General features: G+C 37.5%; 1 pseudogene; it reads left to right on the top strand.

The window, feature by feature from the left end:
- LOC135209648 (uncharacterized protein DDB_G0271670-like) overlaps positions 1–13,210 on the top strand; it is a 113,279-nt pseudogene extending 100,069 nt beyond the window's left edge.
- The last annotated feature ends 1,763 nt before the right edge of the window (positions 13,211–14,973 follow it).

Here is a 14,973-nt window from a genome sequence, read left to right as displayed (position 1 = left end):
GGGGAGGAGGAAGAAACATGTTTCTTTACCATCAGTACAACAAGTTTTTGTTGCTACAAAAAGTTGTTTTCGAACAGAATAACAGGTCCGACACAATACCATTTTATTTTTGATGGCTGTTGTGCCCCCGTGCAAATCGTGTTAATCCTTCTTCAGCTGGGGGAGGGAGGGAGGGGTGGGAGGGGGGGGGAGGGGAGGAGTGGGAAGGGGACTGGAAGGGGATGGGAGGGGACCCACTGTCATAAAAATATCTATTTTTATTCTTAGCCTTTAATCTGCAATAAACACCTTATGCTGTCACCTTGTTGATTGCTGTTCCATTCGGGAGAAGGCCTACTCTCTGTCGAAAATCAAAGCTTTAAGCAGAATAAATGCCCCCCCCCCCCCCCCCACGTCCCCAAACGGCTGGTGGCGAATTTATTAAAAAGAAAATAAACTCGCCAAATAGGACTCTAAGTGTGTTGACAACTCCAGGGGCACAAACGCCAGACCGACGCGCTTTGAGGACGAAACGCTTTTCCACAGAAAACCCGAAGCTCGATCCATCAGGGTCGAATGTCCAGTAACCAAAATGATTAACTTCGACCTTGCGACTCGATGGGCCTAGGCTGGCTGCTGGTGCTATTCCAGCGTCAGTCCTTCACTGACCTATTCTGTAATTGGTGGAATGGAGTCAACAGCCTCCTACGTATACAATCTCATTCGAGTTAAAGAACGCTCTTTCTACTAAAGTAAGATCCAAAATAGATGAAAGAACATCTGTTTTTCGTATCTCGCTTTCACTGCTTTGCAATAACTTTTGGCGCAATGAAAAAGGCTAATCATTCAAGCACCTGTTTTTTATCAATGTTTGTATTGTCGTGCCTTTTGCAAACGAGAGCTGGTCACATTCGACAATTTTTTTTTCGTGACGTTTGGGTTGACAGAATGTGAAAAAGTAATTAACGGTCATTTAATTTGGCGTCACCCATTCACGAATGCTATTTTAGCATAGATTTTCCCTCGCCAAATTCTCTTTAAAAACCCTCCGTTAGTCATAAGCAAATAGTGTTACATAACACTTGGAGGTGATTGCTTCCTTAAGTTTAGTCATAAGCAAATATGCTACATAACACTGTAGGTGATGCTTCTAAAATAAGAAAAATGATGCCATTTTTATACATGTACACTTGGACCGGGTAAACTGTCTTCTGAGGACATACCACTGAAAAATAGATTTGCAAGACAAGCCCACTTCGTAAGAACTGCATTTTGAATGTGGAGGAGTAGGAGTACAATTTCATGTCTTGTCATAATCAACTTTTTCATTACTTGTTGTATTTCTTTTTCCTCTTCTTTTTGCTGTTATTTATTTGATTTGGGGGGTAGGAAAGCCCTATGGAAAAGCCTAAAAAGGTCTGAAAAGGATGTTTCGCGTTGAGTTAAAGATACAGGAATTATAGGATGGGATATTTATGATTTATTTCTTAGAACGAAAATTTAAATAATAAATAATGTTCATGTTAAACAGTACAGAACAATTATTTCTAATAAAATATAGCATATCTATTTTAATTTTCGTCGGTGAAACAACGAGTCATTTGAGCGTAGATTTTAGCATGAGCCCCGAGTAAGCTGGTGGTCGGATCACGCCTTGTTGAAATTATTCCGAATTTTACTTGGCAGAATATAATGAGATATCAATCCCTGGAAAAGATGTAGCCAGTAACCATAAAAAAATTGAAAAAAATTTATGTTGTACAGTTTTCGTGGAAAATTGACACGTCATGCCAATATTAAACTGAATTTCAAATAATTATATTTCCCTCCGTAACTTGCCCACCTTTTAGGAGACAGAAATTGTCCTTGATATTTTTTCAATTCGAAATTCAATATTTTCTTCTCGAACTCTCCATATTTTAGTAGAGACGCGTTCTCAGGAAAAACAATATTTTATATTACCTCCAATTGACTTGTTGTCATATTTTTTTTTTTTTTTTTGTAACTGAAGAAGTGTTGTAATTATATTTCAGCGTATGTGCACAATTTCAAGGACCCTACTAGAATAACTACTTGCTAAAATAATGGGAGACATTTTTTGGTAAAATGTTTCTATAACAAGAATGTGTCGGTCGTTTGCTAAAAATATGAATTATTTCTTATTTTCTTATTTACTTTTTACTTATTATTATTATTATTATTATTATTATTATTATTATTATTGTTTTTTTTTTTTTTTTTTTTTTTTTTTTTTTTTTTTTGCTCTATCACAGTCCTCCAATTCGACTGGGGTGGTATTGGGTTATAGTGTGGGGTTCCGGGTTGCATCCTGCCTCCTTAGGAGTCCATCACTTTTCTTACTATGTGTGCCGTTCTAGGATCACACTCTTCTGCATGAGGCCCGGAGCTACTTCAGCCTCTAGTTTTCTAGATTCCTTTTCAGGGATCTTTGGATCGTACCTAGTTGCTCCTATGATTATGGGTACGATTTCCACTGGCATATCCCATATCCTTCTTATTTCTATTTTCAGATCTTGATACTTATCCATTTTTTCCCTCTCTTTCTCTTCAACTCTGGTGTCCCATGGTATTGCGACATCAATGAGTGATACTTTCTGCTTGACTTTGTCAATCAACGTCACGTCTGGTCTGTTTGCACGTATCACCCTATCCGTCCTGATACTATAGTCCCAGAGGATCTTTGCCTGATCGTTTTCTATCACTCCCTCAGGTTGGTGCTCGTACCACTTATTACTGCAAGGTAGCTGATGTTTCTTGCACAGGCTCCAGTGGAGGGCTTTTGCCACTGAATCATGCCTCTTTTGTACTGGTTCTGTGCAAGTGCCGGGCATTCGCTTGCTATGTGGTTTATGGTTTCATTTTTCGTATTGCACTTCCTACATATGGGAGAGATGTTATTTCCATCTATCGTTCTTTGAACATATCTGGTTCTTAGGGCCTGATCTTGTGCCGCTGTTATCATTCCTTCAGTTTCCTTCTTTAGCTCTCCCCTTTGTAGCCATTGCCATGTGTCATCGCTGGCTAGTTCTTTAGTCTGTCTCATGTATTGTCCGTGCATTGGTTTGTTGTGCCAGTCCTCTGTTCTGTCTGTCATTCTCCTGTCTCTGTATATTTCTGGGTCTTCGTCTACTTTTATAGTCCTTCTTCCCATGCACTCTTTAGCCACTCGTCTTCACTGGTTTTCAGATATTGCCCCAGTGCTCTGTTTTCGGTGTTGACGCAGTCCTCTATACTTAGTAGTCCTCTCCCTCCTTCCTTTCGTGTTATGTATAGTCTGTCCGTATTTGCTCTTGGGTGTAGTGCTTTGTGTATTGTCATATGTTTCCTGGTTTTCTGATCTATGGTGCGGAGTTCTCCCTTCGTCCATTCCACTATTCCTCCGCTGTATCTGATTACTGCACTGCCCATGTGTTTATGGCTTTTACCATATTTCCGGCATTGAGTTTTGACTTGAGTATCGCCTTGAGTCTCTGCATATATTCTTTCCTGATCGTGTCCTTCATCTCTTGGTGTTTTATATCCCCTCCTTCCAATATTCCCAGCTATTTGTATCCTGTCTCATCTATGTGTTTGATGTTGCTTCCATCTGATAGCTTTATCCCTTCAGTTCTCGTTACTTTGCCTTTTTGTATGTTGACTAAGGCGCATTTTTCTATTCCAAACTCCATCCTGATGTCCCCGGATACAATCCTTACAGTCTGGATTAGGGTATCTATTTCCTTGATGCTCTTACCATACAGCTTGATGTCGTCCATGACATCAGATGGTTGATTCTGTTGCCTCTTTTCTTGAGTTGGTACCGGCCATCCATCTTCTGTTAGTACTTTGTCATGGAATCATGGCTACTACGAAGAGTAGTGGGGACAGTGAGTCGCCCTGGAAGATCCCTCTCCTGATATTAACCTCTGCTAGTCTTATTCAGAGCTTGTAAGTATTGTATTCCAGTTTCGCATTGTATTTCTGAGGAAGCTGATGGTGTTTTCCTCTGCCCCATATATTTTCAGGCATTCTATTAGCCATGTGTGTGGTATCATGTCGAAAGGCTTTCTTATAGTCTATCCATGCCAGCTGATTAGGTTGGTTTTCCTTCTCCTACTGTTCTTCATTACCATTTTGTCTATCAGGGAGCTGGTCTTTTGTGCCCCTACACTTCCTTCTGCAGCCTTTCTGTTGGTGGGGATGGTGTTTGTCTCCTCTAGGTAATTGTATAGCCTTTCACTGATGATACCTGGTCAGTACTTCCACATATTGGTAGGCAGGTGATAGGCGTGTAGTTACTGGCTATATTTCCCTTACTCTTGTCTTTTGTACTAAGGATGTTCTTCCTGTGGTCATCCATTTGGGTGCTTGGTGATTTGAGATACAATGCTGGAGTTGTTCTGCTATTCGTGGGTGTAGGGCCTTGAAGTTTTTGAGCCAGTATCCATGGACTTCATCGGGACCTGGGGCTTTCCAGTTGGCATTTTCTTTTAAGTGGTGTGACTGTGTCTGTCGTGATCTCTGTGAATCTTTGTTTTATTCTCCTGTTTCTTCTTCCTTGACTTCCTGGAGCCATGTTGCATGTTTGTTATGTGATACCGGATTACTCCATATGTTTTCCCAGAGTCTCTTACTTGGTTCGGCTTCAGGAATTTCAGGGTGGTTGTCTTCCCCTCTAGTTGGCTGTATAGTCTTTTCTGGTTGGTTCCGAATAGTTTGTTCTGTTGGTATCCCTTATTCCTGTTCATGTACCGTTGGATCTTATGTCTTTGGCCTTAAGCCTCTGTTTTACATCTTCTATAGTGTTGTTTAGTCCCCTCTCTTGTACTTTGTATTTCTCGTTGAGTTCCTCCCTGGTTTTCTTGCTTCTTAGCTTTTTTTCCGCCATCTCTTTCAGTTTACTCAAGTCAGATCTCATCACCATGATTTGCTTTTCCAGGCGTCTTTTCCAAGGAGGTTGCTGTTTTGGTTTCTGTTGGGTTGGTTTGTGGTGTGGTGGTGTTGGTGTTCGAATCCCCATCAGTTCTGTTCTACTAATCTTGCTCCTGCATATACCAAGTTATTTGTTTCTGTGATACTGGTGGTGTGTATTGTGCCCATTATTTCATTGACCTCACTTGTTTTCTCCCTTAATTTCTTGGTGTTGTAGGCTTTCATGGAAGGGATTTTTGTTCTCTCTGTATCTGGCTCCATCCATTGTCTAATGTTTTTTTGCTACCCATTCCGTCCTCTCTGTTACTCGTCGGTGTTTCTTCGTGTGTCGTTGTTTGATACCTCATCCTCCCTGTCGTCTTCTGTGGCATCGTCTCTCAGTTCGTCTTCGTGTAATTCGTTGTCGTGTGACATTTCCCTTTCCAGTTCTTCTCTTTCTGTTGGGGAGAGCCAGTTCTTTTTCTTTATGTTCCTTACTTGGTCTGCCAGCCTCTGCTCTGTTTGGGGGTGTTATTCCTCTCATTCAGATGTTGACCAATCTTCTTCTATATCCTCTCTCCGTTGGGTTGCTTCTGAGGTAGCACTCTCCATATTTCCTTATTTCTTCTCTTGTCCATTTCTTCCTTTTGGCTTCTGTAGCTCAATCCTCAGCTGTTGATTACTTTCGTTGTGGTGATCAGTTGCTGGATGACGACCTCCAAGTACCTGACCGTCTTCCCCTTCAATTGGGTTTTGAATACCTGGTTGCCGGACGAAGCTCCTCTGTTGCCAGAGGTTCCATTATTATTATTATTATTATTATTATTATTATTATTATTATTATTATTATTATTATTATTATTATTATTATTATCTATAATATAACAAAAGCTCATTGGTCGTTTGGTCAAAATGTCAATTCTGTCTATTATTATTATTATATTTTTTTTTTTTTTTTTTTTGGGGTTTTTTTTTTTTTTTTTTTTTTGCTCTATCACAGTCTCCAATTCGACTGGGTGGTATTTATAGTGTGGGGTTCCGGGTTGCATCCTGCCCCCTTAGGAGTCCATCACTTTTCTTATTATGTGTGGCCGTTTCTAGGATCACACTCTTCTGCATGAGTCTGGAGCTACTTCAGCTCTAGTTTTTCTAGATTCCTTTTCAGATCTTGGGATCGTGCCTAGTTGCTCCTATGATTATGGGTACGATTTCCACTGGCATATCCCATATCCTTCTTATTTCTATTTTCAGATCTTGATACTTATCCATTTTTTCCCTCTCTTTCTCCTCAACTCTGGTGTTCCCTGATATTGCGACATCAATGAGTGATACTTTCTTCTTGATTTGTCAATCAACGTCATGTCTGGTCTATTTGCACGTATCACCCTATCCGTTCTGATACCATAGTCCCAGAGGATCCTTGCCTGATCGTTTTCTATCACTCCCTCAGGTTGGTGCTCGTACCACTTATTACTGCAAGTAGCTGATGTTTCTTGCACAGGCTCCAGTGGAGGGCTTTTGCCACAGAATCATGCCTCTTTTTGTACTGGTTATGTGCAAGTGCCGGGCATTCACTTGCTATGTGGTTTACGGTTTTCATTTTTCGTATTGCACTTCTACATATGGGAGGGAGATGTTTTATTTCCGTCTATCGTTCTTTGAACATATATGGTTCTTAGGGCCTGATCTTGTGCCGCTGTTATCATTCCTTCAGTTTCCTTCTTTAGCTCTCCCCTCTGTAGCCATTGCCAAGTGTCATCGCTGGCTAGTTCTTTAGTCTGTGTCATGTATTTGTCCGTGCATTGGTTTGTTGTGCCAGTCCTCTGTTCTGTCTGTCTTTCTCCTGTCTCTGTATATTTCTGGGTCTTCGTCTACTTTTATTAGTCCTTCTTCCCATGCACTCTTTAGCCACTCGTCTTCACTGTTTTTCAGATATTGCCCCAGTGCTCTGTTTTCGATGTTGACGCAGTCCTCTATACTTAGTAGTCCTCTCCCTCCTTCCTTTCGTGTTATGTATAGTCTGTCCGTATTTGCTCTTGGGTGTAGTGCTTTGTGTATTGTCATATGTTCCGGTTTTCTGATCTATGCTGCGGAGTTCTGCCTTCGTCCATTCCACTATTCCTGCGCTGTATCTGATTACTGGCACTGCCCATGTGTTTATGGCTTTTATCATATTTCCGGCGTTGAGTTTTGACTTGAGTATCGCCTTGAGTCTCTGCATATATTCTTTCCTGATCGTGTCCTTAATCCTCTGGTGTTTTATATCCCCTTCTTCCATTATTACCAGGTATTTGTATCCTGTCTCATCTATGTGTTTGATGTTGCTCCCATCTGGTAGCTTTATCCCTTCAGTTCTCGTTACTTTGCCTTTTTGTATGTTGACTAAGGCGCATTTTTCTATTCCAAACTCCATCCTGATGTCCCCAGATACAATCCTTACAGTCTGGATTAGGGTATCTATTTCCTTGATGCTCTTACCATACAGCTTGATGTCGTCCATGAACATCAGATGGTTGATTTTGTTGCCTCTTTTCTTGAGTTGGTACCCAAGACATCCATCTCTGTAGTACTTTTGTCATAGGAATCATGGATACTACGAAAAGTAGTGGGGACAGTGAGTCGCCCTGGAAGATCCCTCTCCTGATATTAACTCTGCTAGTCTTATTCCAGAGCTTGTAAGTATTGTATTCCAGTTGCGCATTGTATTTTTGAGGAAGCTGTTGGTGTTTTCCTCTGCCCCATATATTTTCAGGCATTCTATTAGCCATGTGTGTGGTATCATGTCGAAGGCTTTCTTATAGTCTATCCATGCCATGCTTAGGTTGGTTTTCCTTCTCCTACTGTTCTTCATTACCATTTTGTCTATCAGGAGCTGGTCTTTTGTGTGCCCCTACACTTCCTTCTGCAGCCTTTCTGTTGGTGGGTGGGATGGTGTTTGTCTCCTCTAGGTAGTTGTATAGCCTTTCACTGATGATACCTGTTAGTAACTTCCACATTATGGTAGCAGGTGTATGGCCTGTAGTTACTGGATATATTCCCTTACTCTTGTTTTTTGTACTAAGGATGTTCTTCCCTGTGGGCATCCATTTGGGTGCTTGGTGATTTGAGATACAATGCTGGAGTTGTTCTGCTATTCGTGGGTGTAGGGCCTTGAAGTTTTGAGCCAGTATCCATGGACTTCATCGGGACCTGGGGCTTTCCAGTTTGGCATTTTTCTTTAGTTGGTGTCTGACTGTGTCTGTCGTGATGTCTGTGAATCTTTGTTTTATTCTCCCTGTTTCTTCTTACTTGACTTCCTGGAGCCATGTTGCATGTTTGTTGTGTGATACCGGATGCTCCATATGTTTCCCAGAGTCTCTTACTTGGTTCGGCTTCAGGATTTTCTGGGTGGTTGTCTTCCCCTCTTAGTGCTGTATAGTCTTTTCTGGTTGGTTCCGAATAGTGTTTGTTCTGTTGGTATCCCTTATTCCTGTTCATGTACCGTTGGATCTTATGTGCTTTGGCCTTAAGCCTCTGTTTTACATCTTCTATTGTGTTGTTTAGTCCCCTCTCTTGTACTTTGTATTTCTCGTTGAGTTCCTCCCTGGTTTTCTTGCTTCTTAGCCTTTTTCTGCCATCTCTTTCAGTTTACTCAAGTCAGATCTCATCACCATGATTTGCTTTTCCAGGCGCCTTTTCCAAGGAGGTTGCTGTTTTGGTTTCTGTGGGTTGGTTGTGCTGTGGTGTTGGTGTTCGAATCCCCTCAGTTCTGCTACTAATCTTGCTCCTGCATATATCAAGTTATTTGTTTCTGTGATACTGGTTGTGTGTATTATTATTATTATTATTATTATTATTATTATTATTATTATTATTATTATATTATTATTATTATTATTTTATTATTATCTATATCAAGAATTCATGGTCGTTTGGTCAAAATACGAATTCTGTTTCTTCTCTTATGTTCTTATTTATAATTATTATTATTATTATTATTATTATTATTATTATTATTATTATTATTATTATATTATTATTATTATTATTATCTAAAACAAGAATCATGGTCGTTTGGTCAAAATATGAATCCTGTTTATTCTCTTATATACTTATGTATAGTATTATTATTATTATTATTATTGTTATTATTATTATTATTATTATTAACTCCTTCCGTTCTCACTGTATTTACCTCGATTAAGGAAGCTGGTCATTGCATTTTCTGTTTTGAATCTCCGTCATCATTTTTTTTAGTACTAAAGTGAAATTTATCCTGTTTTGATTAATACTACAATAAAACTATAGCTTTTAGTTTTCTACAAAAGAAACTACCGAGATGGCTATTTGTCTGTCCTTCCACACTTTTCTGGCCGCCGTCAGATCTTGAAAAACTACTGAGGCTAGAGGCTGCAAATTGCATGTTGATCATCCACCCTCCAATCATCAAACAGGCCAAATTGCAGCCCCCTAGACTCAGTAGTTTGTTATCTTATTGAAGGTTTAAATTTAGCCTGATCAAACGTCTGGCAACGCCAAGGACAAGCCACTCCCGGGGTAGTGGCTGAAAGTTTCGCCGAAGAAACTTAAGTGTATTTTTTACTTTTGGGAGAGGGGGGTGGAGTGGGGGGGATACTGCACTTAAATGATTACTTATACTTGAAGAAGAATCAGACCTACTTTCGATTCGGAGCAGAAACAATTGTTCGACGTTTCCCACACAAACGAGAACATTTGAAATTTGACATTCGTCTTTCCTGGAATTCTCTGGCGCGAGATTTTCCAGGTCATATGATAATCTCAGGTTGATTGGAGTGTTTCAGGAAACCCGAAGAGGAATTTAGGGATCAAAAAATATTTTGCACGTGAATGAGCATCCCAACTGAAGGGAGGACTGTCAGCACTGAAGTTGCATGTCTTCTTTCGTTTTCATTTTCTAAATACTTTACTATTTCTTCCGAAATTTTTTCATAACTTTAACCAGATTTAGTCATATCTTTTTTAAGCCCAATATTAATTTACAGACATTTTTATCTGTTTTTTAATCAGTGTATTAATTAGTTTTTTGTTTGTTTGTTAAGTGATCCCTTCTTTCTGGATGTCTTGCTTCCTTTCTTTCACTTCTTTCAAATGAACACCATCTTCTTTATAAGCTTTCATTTCAAGTCAGTGCCCTATATGCTTATTCCACGTGCATAAAGTTCATCTTCTTAATAATAATAATAATAATAATAATAATAATAATAATAATAATAATAATAATAATAATAATAATAATAATAATAATAATAATAATAATTTATTGAATATAATGGCAGAATTTACAAAAAAACTGATTCTGCCATTATACTCAATAAAACATGTTTGAAAGGTCTGTTTCCAGCATGCGCAAGTAATAATAATAATAATAATAATAATAATAATAATAATAATAATAATAATAATAATAATAATAAGCTGCAGTTGTTAATCCCTTGTATCGAAAAAAGGAGATTCCAATAAGCCCTCCATCACGACAACTTGACGAACTGGCCAAATATTGCATAACAAACAAATCCAGTATTTTATTATTGATTTTTTCAACATCAAGTTCAGAATGGTTCTGCTTCATTCATGTTTGGTGTGAGAAAATTTGTGATAATTGTAACGAATGCTAAAAAAATTCTGATTTTGTCAGCTGTGTTATGGCCTAGATTTTCAAACCGACATATTGCCATTATTAGTCAAATATGACTAATGAGAAGAAATGATAAAACAGATTTTGTACGATTTTCAACAACACCTTGCAATAAATCATCCTGGTTTTACCAAAACATAGTCTTGTTAAAGTTATTAATATCTTATAACGTATTTCTCTATGAACTACCAAACAAATACACCTGGTAATGCATGGTTAGTGCTGCTTCAGAAACCCCTCTACTTTACGTTAAAAATGCATGTTTATTTAAAAATGGGATAAACTGCTGACATTCAAATCAGCAGCCGATGTCATGATGTAACGCTGAGAAATTCTCAAATCATTTATTAAAAAATGGGACGAACTGACATTGAAATTGAAGCCGATGTGTGATCTAAACATTGAGAATTCTCAATATTTATTGAAATATAGGATGACGTCACACTGAAATAAAAAAACAGATGTACGATGTAATGCTGGAAATTCTCAAATTATTATAGAAGAAAATAAGGTGAAGGGACATTGAAATCAGAAGCCGATGTGTGAATCTAAATATGAGAATTCTCATAATTTATTGAAAACAGAGGAAAAACTGACATTGAAATCAAAACACGTTGTGTGATCTAAATATTAATAATTCTCATAATTATTGGAAAACAGAGGAAGTGACACTGAAATCAAACATCGATATGTTATGTAATATTGGGACACTTTAATTATTTATTGAAAGATAGGATGACCTGGCACCGAAATCAGAAGCCGATGTGTTATGTAACATTGACAAACTCTCAAATCGAAAGGCAATGTGTGACAAGAGCATTCCAGCCAAAAACCATACCGTTTTTCCATCCGCGTATTCCTGCCTCCGCGAAAGCGATTCTTGATCATGTTATTTCCAGCTCAATAATAAAAGAATAGCGGTTTTTTTTTTCGTTTCCTAGAGAGTCCAACATCAAACATTCCACCCCAGAATGCGACGTATCAGAATGGGTTATGTATTACATTATGTCCACGAGACTGGCTTTCCTTTGGCGACTCCATTTCAGCTCGTTTTTTTCATGATGGGACCCGCCCCCCCCCCCCCCCCTTTTCCACCGCCACCCCCGTGGACGAATTTGTTATAAACCGACGATGGAGAAATCGTCCGTGGCAGTATTTTCATGAAAATCACAAGGCATGATCCGAGCTCCAGCTTACTCGAGGCACTTGAAAATAAAATCTTTAACCGTAATACTCTAACATCGTATATAATTTCCTATTACTCACATTCTGGTTTTAGTCTATAAGTAAACATAGCTTTAGCTTGAAGGTAGAACTGACCTGCTTGAAGGGCAAATTTCCTCTTAATATTTATCAAGGGACAAAGGCGTTATCCGACCTCCAGCCTACTCGAGGCGTGTGCTAAAATCTACGGTCAAATAGCGCGTGTTTTCACCAACGAAAGCAAAATGAATACGCTATATTTTATTTGAAGTAATTTTTCTGTACTGTTTAACATGAACATTATATATTTTGTTTTACATTTTCATTCCAATAAATAAATCATGAATATCCTATCCTGAAATTCCTGCATCCTTAACTCCAAGCGAAACACCTTTTTCAGACCTTATTAGGCTTTTCCATAACCTTTCCTAACCTCCAACAAGAACAACATAAACAACAACAACAACAACAAAAACAACAAGAAGTTTGCAGGCTACTCCCCGAGTAAGCGAAAATTTAAAGATACAGGAATTTTAGGATAGGATATTTATGATTATATATTAGAATGAAATGTAAAAATAGATATTGTGCATGTTTATACAGTACAGAACCATTAGTTGTAATAAAATATAGTGTATCATTTTAATTTCGTTCGTGAAACAAGGCTCTATTTGACCGTAGATTTCAGCATGTGCTCTGAGTAAGTTGGAGTCGGATCATGCCTTTTTCATGCTAACAGTTAAAAAATTGCTTTTAATCATTCGCGTAATTTTTTTTTTTTGAGGTCTTTGCAAATAATTCCTACATGGAATAAATAAGATCTCAGTGTCCTTTAATCCTCAATACCACACAATTCATATATTTCTGCCGATGCCATTCAGTCCTGTACAAATTTCCATAGCTCATGTATTTTAATTTTAAATAAATGCCCATCTCCACCCTCCTTCATAGAGCCTTTGTCCTCACTTCCAGTTGGGTATCTTTCCACCACGAAATAGATTTTTAGTAAACTTTTTAACAACATCCGTTTCCGTCAGTGCACTTTTATAGAACTCTCAACAAATTTTTAAACATGAAAATGACCCCCCTCCCCCCACCATCAATACATATCGTCCAAATTAATCATCTATGCTAAGTTCCCTTTTCACCATGACAATTCCTTCAAAAAGAAAGTTATACAATTAATTAACAATGAATTACCAGCCTTGAACCTGAAGTTAATTTACGAAAAATCCTCTAACCATCCGATCTCTTTTCAGAGCCAAAGACAGATTAAGCCAGCCTTTGATGTCCAACATAGTTTATAAATACACTTGTCCCAGATGTAATCGACGGAACATTATCTTGGATGCACGAAGAGGCTGCTACAAGTCCGTTTCTGTGCCCACAAAGGAGTCAGTTTCCGAACAGGATGCGAACTATCCAATCCTGAGCTCCCGCTTGGACATGATGAATTTTTAAAATTATTGATCAGCCAATAAGGATGATAAACTGTTACTCTGGAATCCATTTAATTAAGACAATGTACCGAATTTAAATGCCTAGTCCTCATCGGTTCAGTTGTTTATAGCCTAACCACTTTGTTTGTTTTACTTAAGTTCTGCCTCTTGTCTTTTGTATAGTTTTGTGTGTGTGTGGATTTTTTGTTTTTCTTTTTTTTTCTTTTTTTTTTTTTTTCCCCTCCCGCTCTGTCCTTCAGTCACCTTCTATTTTTTTACTCTGGTAGGTTGTCTCTCCAACCTAGTGTTGTTGTATAGTAATTTTTTATCATTTTAAATGTTTTAGCTTCCAAATATTATACCGTGGTTTTATCAGTGGACGAGTCTTATATGTTTGTATTTTTATCAATTCCCAGCCTTGAAAATGCATCGAAGCGATGTGAAACGTCGGCAATAAATTATGTAGTACGCTGAGACATGCCTTTACCTCTCCGCCTTGTGATATCTGTAGGGATAGCCCCCCTTACTAGTCTTATATATATATATATATATATATATATATATATATATATAGGATATATATATATATATAGATATATATATACTATATATATATTATATATATATATATAACATATATATATATATCTATATATATATATATATATATATATATATATATATGTGTGTGTGTGTGTGTGTGTGGTGTGTGTGCGTGTGTGTGTGTGTATGTGTTTATATATTTATATATATATATATATATTTATATATAATATATATATATGTGATGTGTGTGTGTGTGTGTGTGTGTATATATAAATATATATAATATATAGCAACAGCGCAGGAAGCCCCAACACAAACCAACAGGACAAAGGTCTTAGTTTACTATAAAACAATACGTTTCATGCTGACGTCAGCACATCCTCAGTCTGCGAATACAAGTAATAATACTATAAACAAAGTATTAGGTACATCATTCATTAAAATTAAGTTGATGGATATACGTTGATGAGTTCATCAGAAAGGAAGTCAATCTACGAAAAAGACAAGTTTACTTCCAGGTAGTTTAAAAAAGGGGTCCAGAGTTCCCTTCATAGAATTCAAAAAACATACGCCAATTTCTAAAACACTAAATAAAATTTTAAAAAACAATTAAAAACACTCAATGATAAACACAAAAATGACAGGGAACTAATTTTCATCAACAAACTGCAAGTATCTATAATACGAAGATGATCATGCATACAAAAGTAAATGAAAGGAAAATGATATCCTACAAATATGTAATGAAAGAATAACAAACAAGATTAGAAACCAACGTACTTGCTTCATAAGAAAGTAAATGACTAACTTCTGAAGCGGAAACGCTTGGCAGAAAAAAGGGGTAGATTTAAAGACGATTCAAAACGTAAATATACTTTTAGATTTTCACAATTCATTATCAGTTTCATTCATGCATAAATGGTTTATTTCAAGAGTTCATTCCGCCACGGTCCCTCAAATCCCTTTTCCCTTTAATCTCAAAGACGTGAGTAGCTAGAGGAGCATTCAGGAAGACCAGTTATTTACATGCGAGGGGATGCATATATTACAATCCTCTTTTGTTATCATTACGGAAGATGCGCCGTGTTTTATTTACGTTGCTAGAAATAGTTTTTTTTTTTTTTTTTTTTTTTTTTTTTTTTTTTTTTTTTTTTTTGTTTTTTTGTAGCTGGATGATCATTTGTCCAAGTTAAACTATAGAGAACAATTATGCTGGTCGAGGAGGCACTATAGAGGAAA

This window comes from Macrobrachium nipponense, chromosome 11 (assembly GCF_015104395.2).
Source record: "Macrobrachium nipponense isolate FS-2020 chromosome 11, ASM1510439v2, whole genome shotgun sequence".
Classification (NCBI taxonomy): domain Eukaryota; kingdom Metazoa; phylum Arthropoda; class Malacostraca; order Decapoda; family Palaemonidae; genus Macrobrachium; species Macrobrachium nipponense.
This window is presented reverse-complemented; position numbering and strand designations above follow the sequence as displayed.